The sequence below is a fragment of the Pinus tabuliformis genome, chromosome 4_2 (assembly GCF_031772625.1).
Source record: "Pinus tabuliformis cultivar Carrire ecotype Pingquan chromosome 4_2, CPIR1, whole genome shotgun sequence".
In the NCBI taxonomy this organism is placed as follows: domain Eukaryota; kingdom Viridiplantae; phylum Streptophyta; class Pinopsida; order Pinales; family Pinaceae; genus Pinus; species Pinus tabuliformis.
Genome location: NC_142304.1, coordinates 775465968 through 775475794, shown reverse-complemented (window position 1 = coordinate 775475794; position 9827 = coordinate 775465968). Strand labels below are relative to the sequence as shown.

At 40.5% G+C, this 9827-nt stretch overlaps 1 pseudogene; it reads right to left on the bottom strand.

Annotated features, from left to right (window-relative positions):
- Positions 1-4124: 4124 nt before the first annotated feature.
- LOC149171942 (pentatricopeptide repeat-containing protein At2g13600 pseudogene) lies at positions 4125-9074 on the bottom strand (annotated as a pseudogene).
- Between the last annotated feature and the right edge of the window lie 753 nt (positions 9075-9827).

The following is a 9827-nucleotide window of genomic DNA, read 5'->3' as shown; positions in this document are numbered from 1 at the left end:
CAACCCTCTCTCCCTCCGTTTTCGCTGCAACTGCAACATTTGCAACAAAAAAACATCCAAAATACTGAACTAACTATGTTCAGTATGATGCATCCAACGTCTGAGTTTTAAGTGCTGCTAGCCTCTGCGCTGTCACTGAAGCCTCTACGTTGTTGTTGATTCTGCACTGTGCCAACTACACTACTGTCAACTCTGCTCTGCACTGCTCAATCTCTGACCTGCTACTAGCTATCGCGATTGTCACTCTGGCACCTGACTGCACCAATTGCCACTGGTCCATTCTGCTACTGCATGTCTTGGGCTCCCGTAGCAAGATATTGATTCATGAGGTGGACTTCCTCAAGAATCCTGCCCATCTTGTAGTTCTCTGGGGCTACAATTCCAAATCGCCCCACCTCACCCTTGGAGGCATCTCGGTAATCATGGAAAACTCTTCCTCCAATCTGGAGGACAACATGTCAGTATCAACAAATGCAACTTGTTGATCCTGCTTCTCCTCGTTGCCCCTCTTCTTGAGAGGACACTGAGTGTTATAGTGGCCCATCTCACCACACCTGAAGCACTTGATCTTTGAAACGTCCTTCTTCCTATTGCGTTGCTCCTGCTTCCCCTTTGATGCAAGGGCCACATCTTCCTCTTCCTTCTCTGCTTTTGCCCCACTGTTGCTACTGCCACTGATGGTGGCCTTCACCAGATCCGCCCAGGATGCTCTGGATGAAAACTTGCCAATCTTCATAAACGCTATTCAATGCTAATCTACAAACTCTGTAGGCTTGGGCCCTGACCCTATTGAAGCCAGTTGATCCCAAACTTCTTGAAGCCTCTTAAGGAAGGGGTCTATACACTCCCATTTCTGCATCCTTGTGCATCTCAACTTCTCTTCTAAGTACATCTTTCGCTGCTCGGAAGATCCTTCATATAGCGTAGCTAAGGCTCCCACACTTGTCGGATAGTATCATTGTTGGCTATATGGGATACTACATGATCTCGAACCCCGTCAAGAATGATCCTCTTAGTCTTCGCCATCTCAGCCTTGTACTTCTTGAGTGGATCTACATCGATGGGCACAACTACCACACTATTGACATAAACTTTGAGATCATGCTCATCTAGAAGGCATGAGATCCTAGCCTTCCAGATCACATAGTTGGAGGCTCCGTCCAACCGATCTTGATCTCTCAACCCAACTGATGCCATCTCCCCAAAAATAAAGTCGAACTGCTCCCTCTTCTCCTCTACGCAACTGCTGCCCAACTATTTGCACTCCCTTCTGGAGTGAGAAATTCCGCACACAACTTCTGCTGCTCTGCTTGGAAAATTCGAACTTCTTGGCTAGAAGTTCTTTGAGGAAGAAATTCCCTCAATATGTGCTCTTCTCTCCCATTGATGCTATTCTGCCAGCAACTGCTGCAAAATAACTGCAAGGAAAAATACGTTGCTCCCTTCTACCTCTGGAAAGCTTCGATCTGAAGATCAAATTTTTCTGTTGACTAACTCAGAGAAATCGACTTCTCCTCAAAACTTCAACCTCTTGGCCCAAGGACTGCGTTGCCTCAGGGGTTTCGAATTGCTACCTCTGCAGTAATTTCAAACTCCCTCTTCCTTTCTGCATCTGAGCTCTTCTGCTCACAATCTGTGCTCTGATACCATGTGAAAAATTGGTTACCTGATTCCTACTGCAACAAACTGATAATATTTCACCTACTTGTTAAATTACTTGAACAAGTTACTTGTAGTTTTCTACAGAAAATACTGAAATACATACACTGCAGCCTACACAAAATAAAATACTACGAAACTAAATACTGAACTGGAGAGAAATAAACACACCAATCAACACAGTTGTTTTTGGACAATGTCCTAGGAAAAACCCAATGTGGGAAAACCGGTGCAGCAACTGAGGGTTTTATTATTATGAAGTAGTAATCTGAGTACAAATCGTTGGATGCCCAAACTAGCTATCCAATACAGAGAAAAATTGCCAAGGAGATGGTGAAAAAAATCTCACATTGTCTGGCAATCCGAATATGATCCCGGCTCTGGATGACTAGCCCCACGCTAGCTCTACACAACCTCTGCGTCAACCTACGCAACCCTGTGTTAACCTCTCTGGGGTCTGGGTCACCTCCTTCCCAGAATCTCTTGCTATCTAGAAATTCGTTCCTTTAGCCCTCCGGTCTCACACCCTGACTTCTGGCTCTGGAATTCAACTTCCCTGCTGAATCTCAGACTCCCTCTAAAGCTCTGCACTGTCTCTGCGTGGCACTGCGTTGCCTCTCTGAACCTCTCTCTGTCTTCTCTGCCTTGCACTCCCTGGATCTGGAAAACTTCCTCTGGTCTACTATCCCTGCCCCTCTCTCACTGCTTCGACTTTACTGAATCACTTCCGACAACTCACCACTGCTACTTAGGAAATCAATTCTCTAGCAAAATCGAACTGCTCAAAGTGTCATTCTCCAACCACATCGAACTCCTTATAATCTCTTGTTGGAGCTCCGACAACCAAGATTAGAACATAATCGATGGCTAAGATTAACTTGGAGTTGATCCTCATCTTCTTCTAGAAGATTCACACCTGATTTAATTAATACCCTTTAATTAACCAGATTTCTTAAGTTTAGACTTAGGGAACCATTTAAAAAAATTCATTATTTTAATTAAATCATTTCTAGGTGGAATTTTTCCAAACGATTTATGGGTATTGGAGAATGCATGTGTCTTTGCCTCTCTGGAAAATCTCGAAGCAAGAGCACAACCAATGCTACAGAAATCAACAGAACTATTAGCAAGTATTTTAAAGTGGTGAAGTGGAAATACACAAAGTGTTTTTCCAAATATTCTCCAAAGTAGATGACAATGAATTTCAAGGGCTACATTTGTTGGACCTTTGGTTGAAAGGACATCTGCTCACAGACCATAAGCTGCTAAAGAATGTTCCTATCTCTATTGGTAAGTCATAACAGCCTCAATCCTTCATACCACCTAGTGGGACAGGTCTTAATAACCTATTCTCTGACCACATTAAACCGCCATTTTGTGTTTTTACTGAAATATGGCTTCACGATGCAGATGCTAGAAAAAGATGGAACAAAAAAGAGGATGAAACAGTTGCATGACTTCGTAGAAGAAAAACTGTTTACACTTCAGGTTTTGTTAATGGTTTTCTTCTCCCTTGTATTGTGATGCAGGTGACCATATAGTCTTGTACACAATCACTACAGGAACTCAGTCTCCACCCATAAAGCACACAGCTATTTTTTTGCTAGCATTAACAGAAATTAAAGACAAACACATAGATGAGGAATTTGAAAAATTTATAGGAGACAACAGCAAAATTTCATTGCTTATTCACATACACATCAAATTGTTCTTACAATCAGTGTACAGACTTGCTTTAAACTAGGACTCTGTACACACACCTTCTGTTTCGTCAACGGACGCAGTCAGTTGTTCTTCTTCTCTTCTGTTCCAGACTCCTTATTCCAGCTTCACGAGCTCTTATTTTCTTCCCCTCTAGTTTTTCTAGCTCTTCCTCTTTTCTAGCTGTTTCAACACCCTTTTCCTTCAGTGCTTTGTCCGCTCCTTGCTCTTAAACAACAGTTGGGAAACTGAACAATCACAGTGGTTCGACTTCCTCGAACGTTTCCCAGTCCAGTCATCAACGATGGTTCCACTTCCCAACAAATCATTATTTCCTCATTTGGTTCCTTAGCAAATCATTATTACCTTGCACAAATGGCCCATCGATTCACCATGAAGTCCCCTGAGACATGTGTAATCGCTGCAAGTTATGATCTGTAGTGTTGCAGCACTGTAATAGCAAGGCGGTGTCACAGCAATGGTGAAGTCACAGCACTGTAGCAACAACTTTGTCACAGCATTATAATAGCAAAGCTGCGTCATAGCAACAGTGTTGCAGCAATGTTGTTGCAACACTCTTATTTCATCCTCTAAGCTACTAACTGATATCGGTCGACGTGGATTGCTGTTGCTATTAAGCCAAAGATGCTCTTGCATCATATTGTTCAATAGAAACAGTGGCATCATGTGGTTTTATCAGCATTCATGGCCGACCAAGATTCTGTGTAGTCTGCAATGGTTTTATAGGTACTTGTCTAACAAACTTTGTATTTCAAAATGGGCCTTTTTCTCTATGCTTGTAGCTTTTAAAAGCATTGCAATTCAATAAAATAAAGAGCCTAGTGTTTCTTGAATGTTGGTAGTCAAAAATATTTCAGTCATCTATAGACGTCTCATTAATAGTTTGTAGTAGCAGTTCTTGCTGGAAATCCCTTCATTTATCCCATGCTCTTGAAACTGACAGGGTTGTTACTTGTTTTCCTTTGCATCACACATGCTAGTTTAAGTAGTCGATTTTCTTATTCGCATCACATGCCATGCCAATTGCTAATTCACAATCACATTTCAAGCCATCCTACATTATGCATTAGTCTAAGGTTCAAGGCTTTCTTCTTGCTGGAAATCCCTTCATTTATCCCTTGCTCTTGAAATTGACAGGGCTGTTACTTGTTTTCCTTTGCATCATACATGCTAGTTTTAGTCATCAATTTTCTTATTTGCATCACATACCACACCAATTGCTAATTCGCAATCACATTTCAAGTCATCCTACATTATGCATCAGTGTAAGGTTCAAGGCTTGACCAGAGAGACAATGGTAGCAAAAGCAATGTTTCCTCTTTTTGAGCCAGATTAGTTTTCAACTTCAGTTTCCAGCTTTCTACCCTATTCCAGTGCTTTTGTATTTGCTTCCTTTTCAAAGAATTAAATATTTTCATTCAATCACTAATCTATACAAGCCTTAATACAACTTATCAAGTAGAACGAATTGATGTTCTGAATTGAATCACCCATTGGGAAGGAGCTTTGATTTCAAATGTGCATGGTCCAAAACTAAACACACTTCAAGCCAATGCACCAATGTCCATGTTTTGATAAATTATTGTAGAAAAGTATGCAATGCTCCCAATGTTCAAAACTTATGATCTTAAGGCCCTGATGATGCTTGGTGCAAGCAAAACTTCTGCAAAATTCCAAAGTTCAAGTTTTGGAATTTTAGACCTTCCTATGCTAAAAGAACTTAGATCTTTCTTGGAATAACAAGTTTACAAAGGATCAATCTTCCATATAGCATCCAGAAGTCCCCGTATTGTCAATCTGCCAGTATTCAAACAAATATCCATGAAAACCGAAAAAGTGGTTCCTGCAATTCAAGTTGATAGCATTCCCCTTAATACAGACATGTGCTTGCAATTATCCCACCTCGTGATTTTCCTGTTATATATCCTTTGCTATATTTGCAATATCTTGGCAAAGCATCCTCGATAATCATTTGGAGATTAGATTATATTACCATCAGTTTTTGTCTTCTTATTGCTAATTATAGACCAGCGTTCAGAATTTCTCTGAAAATGTCTTCCAATAGATATTACAAAAGCTTGGTAATGGAGTAGGCATTTGCCATGATCTTTTTTAGATGTAAGCCAAATAAGCTTACCCACGAACAAAACCAATGAATGATACTTGGATGGTCATCCTTCGCGAGTCTCTTCATGATGAACGTCAACTTCAGATTTAAGTATTACTTCACTTATATCCAAAAATGTATTTTCCTGTACCTGCAACCGTTCCTTTTACTCTGGGCAACTTATAATAGAGCCAGATAACATATTTTGACCATGCTTTACAGCAAAATCAATGATTTTAATGTCAGAGGTTATGCATTTTCCCTCATTATTATCAAGTAATACCACCCTTGAAATAATGTAAGAGGTTGGAATCCCTTACAATGATTACTTTTTCTATATTATTCGAACATAGTGGCATTTGGTTCATGCCACTGAGATGAACGCTCATAGGCACAGTTGTAAAGGTGTCCCAAGGGATGAGACTCTAAGCCGATAAGCAATGGTCAAATCTCACTGTGATGGTAGAATTTGTTTTGCTTGGCACACTACTCCATATCATGTGCTATAAAATTTGTGTCAGGTACATACCCTGCTCCCTTCATCTGTCTATACAAACTTTCCAGCAATGCATATATTTTATCTGTTTGAGAGTGTGACCTATCCCCAACAACAAATGTATGCACACTGCTCTTGACCTCAATCCAGCTGCAACCTGGTTTCTTCTTTACCCCCCTATCTCTCATCAACATTCGTACCTTTGCTGCCTCATCCCACCTACCAGCCTTTGCATAAATGTTTGACAGAGATACATATGCAGCAGCATTCTGAGGTTCCAACTCAAAAAGGCGTTCTGCTGCAAATTTCCCTATCTCCATATTTACATGAAGTTGACAAGCACCAAGCAATGCTCCCCACACAACAGCATCAGGTTGACATGGCATACTTTCAATCAATTTATTTGCCTCATCAAGGTGACCAGCACGGCCAAGAAGGTCAACCATGCAAGTGTAGTGATCTGCCTCTGGTGGGATGTCATTATCTTGATTCATGGAATGAAAATAGCACTGACCTTCATTGACTAGGCCAGAATGGCTACATGCTGACAGAACACCAATAAATGTGATGTGGTTGGGCTTCACACCCAATTGCTGCATTTGTTCAAAGAGTTCAAGTGCCTCACTGCCGCTTCCATGTTGGGCATATCCTGTAATCATTGCATTCCACGAGACCAGATCTCTTTCCTGCATTTTGTTCAGGACTTGATGTGCACTACCAATGTCTCCACATTTTCCATACATGGTGATCAGTGCATTACATACAAGCACATCTGAACCAAATTCTTTCTTGATGATGTAGGTATGGGCTTGCTTGCCCTTCTCCAACGCTGCTAGGTCAGTGCATACACTTAGAACACCAGTGAAGGTGGACTGGTCTGGATTTACACCTGCTTGATGCATATAGAAGAAGAGTTCCAGAGCTTCTTCACATGCATGTACTGTAATCATGGCATTCCATGAAACCAAATTTCGACTTGGAATTTTTTCAAAAACCTGAAGTGCATCTTTCATCCTCCCATTTTGGAGATATGCCGTAATCATGGCATTCCATGAGACCACATTTCGTATTGGCATTTTATCAAAGCATTTCTGTGCATCTTCAATTCTTCCATTTTCAGCATACCCTGCGATCATGGCAGTCCATGAAACTACATCTTGTTTGGTCATTCTGTCAAAAACTTGACATGCATCATCTATTCTCCTATGCTTTGCATACATAGTAACAAGAGCATTTCCAACAGAGAGATTTGACTCAAACCCCTTACTGATGATGTGGGCATGGACCTGTTTTCCTAGCTCTAATGCATCCGAACTAGCACACGCACTCAAGGCACTCGAGAAGGTGAACTCATCTAACTGTATTTCTCCACTTTGCATTTGAATAAATAGTTTCAGGGCTGCATCATTACATCCATTCTGAATGTAACCTGTGATGATCGCATTCCAAGAAATTACATTTCGTTCAGGCATTTTTTCAAATAATTGTTTTGCGTCATCCATTCTCCCATTCTGGGCATACCCATTAATCATAACAGACCATGAAACCACATTCCATGTAGACATCGTGTAAAACACTTTATTGGCATCGATCAACGCCCTGCATTTGGAATACATATCAATGAGGGTACTCCCCACATAAACATCTGACTCAAATCCAGTTTTTATGATGCACCCATGCAACTGCTTCCCTTGTTTCAGAGCAACCTGGCTCGCGCATGCCTTTATAACACTCACAAAGGTGGATTGATTCGGTTTGTTTCCTTCCCACTCCATTTGGTTGAAGAGTATCAATGCCTCGTCATCAAGCCCGCCCTGCGCATATCCTGCAATCATTGCATTCCATGAGACCACATTTCTTTTTTCCATTTTATCAAACAGTAGGCGCGCATCCTCAATTCTCTCATTCTGTGCATACCCTGCAATCATGGCAGTCCATGAAACAACATCTCTATTAAGCATTTTATCAAACACATTTCTTGCTTTGCTCACACTCCCACATTTCGCATACATATTGATCAATGCATTCCCCACGGCAACACCATTTTCAAATCCTATCTTGATAATCTGCGCATGAGCCTGCAAGCCATGTTCCAGTGCTTCCAACCCTGCAATGATACTGAGCACATTTGAAAACGTAAAGTGGTTCGGCTTCATACCCTCCAGCTGCATCTGCCCAAAAAGCCACAGAGCCTCTATGTCATCCCCATTCCGACTGTATCCCGCAATCATAGCATTCCAAGTCACCACGTTTCGTTCAGGCATTTCTTCAAACAGTTGGCGTGCTTCTTTAATTCTCCCACTGTGCGCATACCCGGCAATCAGGGAAGTTTGTGACACAACATTTCGGTCAGGCATTTTGTCATACACTTGACGAGCAAGCTCCAATTTTCCACACTTAACATACATGACCACAAGCTTCATATCCAGCAGCTTGAATCCACTTATTATCATGTGAGCATGGACGATCTTGGCCTCTGCAATTGCTCGAACATCCCCACAGGCTTTCAGCAGAGGAATGTATGTGTTCGACTCGATCCCCATGCCCAACTGATCCATGAGAATCACCACATCCAGAGCCTCTTTCAATCGCCCTGCATCACACAATTGGCTAAAACTTTCACCGGTTTTCCCGAATATCAGGTTGCCAATGTTATCCCTTTGTTTTTGGTTTGCATAATTGGTGTCACTGAGATTCAATGTTTTCAATTTCTGATGCCGGAGTTTTACAGGATACAGATACTGTGAATGATTTTGCAGTGTTCGTGACAGGCTTGGGATACTCACGTGCTTCATCTTAATGAACAGCGAACTGAGAATTTAGAAGTCGTAGGATTTAACTGTTTGACTTCATTGGAGGGAACAGTCGTTGTAATTCCGAATCTCTCCATCAAAGATATAATGTTTAGTTAATTTTGTGGTAAAGGATCTTCCTTCTGATCACCACTTTGAATGTAGAACAGTGAATGGTTTTACAGTGTTCGTGACACGCTTACGATACTGAAGTTCTTCGTCTTAACGAACAGTCACCCGGGAATTTCGTGGTTGAGGGAATTCAGCGTTTGATTTCATTGGATAAAGCGGCCGAATTCCAAATCCCTCCATCAATGATATGATGTTATTTATGCTGTTAATTCTATAATAAAATATATATTTTTAAGCGATAATTATTAAAATTATTTTGAATTATTTTGAAAATTTGTTTTTTTTTTTTTTTGTTTTTGAAAGAAATGTAAAATTGAGTCTTTTGAAAGAAATGTAAAATTGAGTCATTGGATATTTTGCCCTGTCTATTTAATGTGCAAAACGAGATCTGCTCATTCAACTTGTCCTGATGATGAACCACACAACGCGTCGACAAAAGTATCTCTATGTGATTTTCGCCGAAGAATCTTCAAATTTGATATGGATCACAGAAGCCTAAATTCAATAAAATTATTTTGATTCTATATTGTTTCGGAAAGAAATAAAAAAATTTGATTATATTTTGTTTATTAGGTTATATGAGTCTTGAAATGACTAGCATGGTTAATCTTTTGCTTGAGTAGCGGTGATCTAGGGGTATCTAAGTCGCCAAAATCACTCAGGATCGCACCTGGCCTAGGCCACACTAGTCCCTAGCATGGCTGCATTTTTACCCACAGATCACGGAGACTTGAACTAATGATCTTTACACCATGGAGTACCTTAACATAACACTTTGTCATTGTCTACTCTACACCCCATGGGCTCAAAATAAAATTATTTCGATTTAAAATTATGTATAATAAAATAATATTTATAATAATTCTTTTGATTTCAAAACAATCTAAATTATCCAAAATTTAATTGAAATTGAAATTAC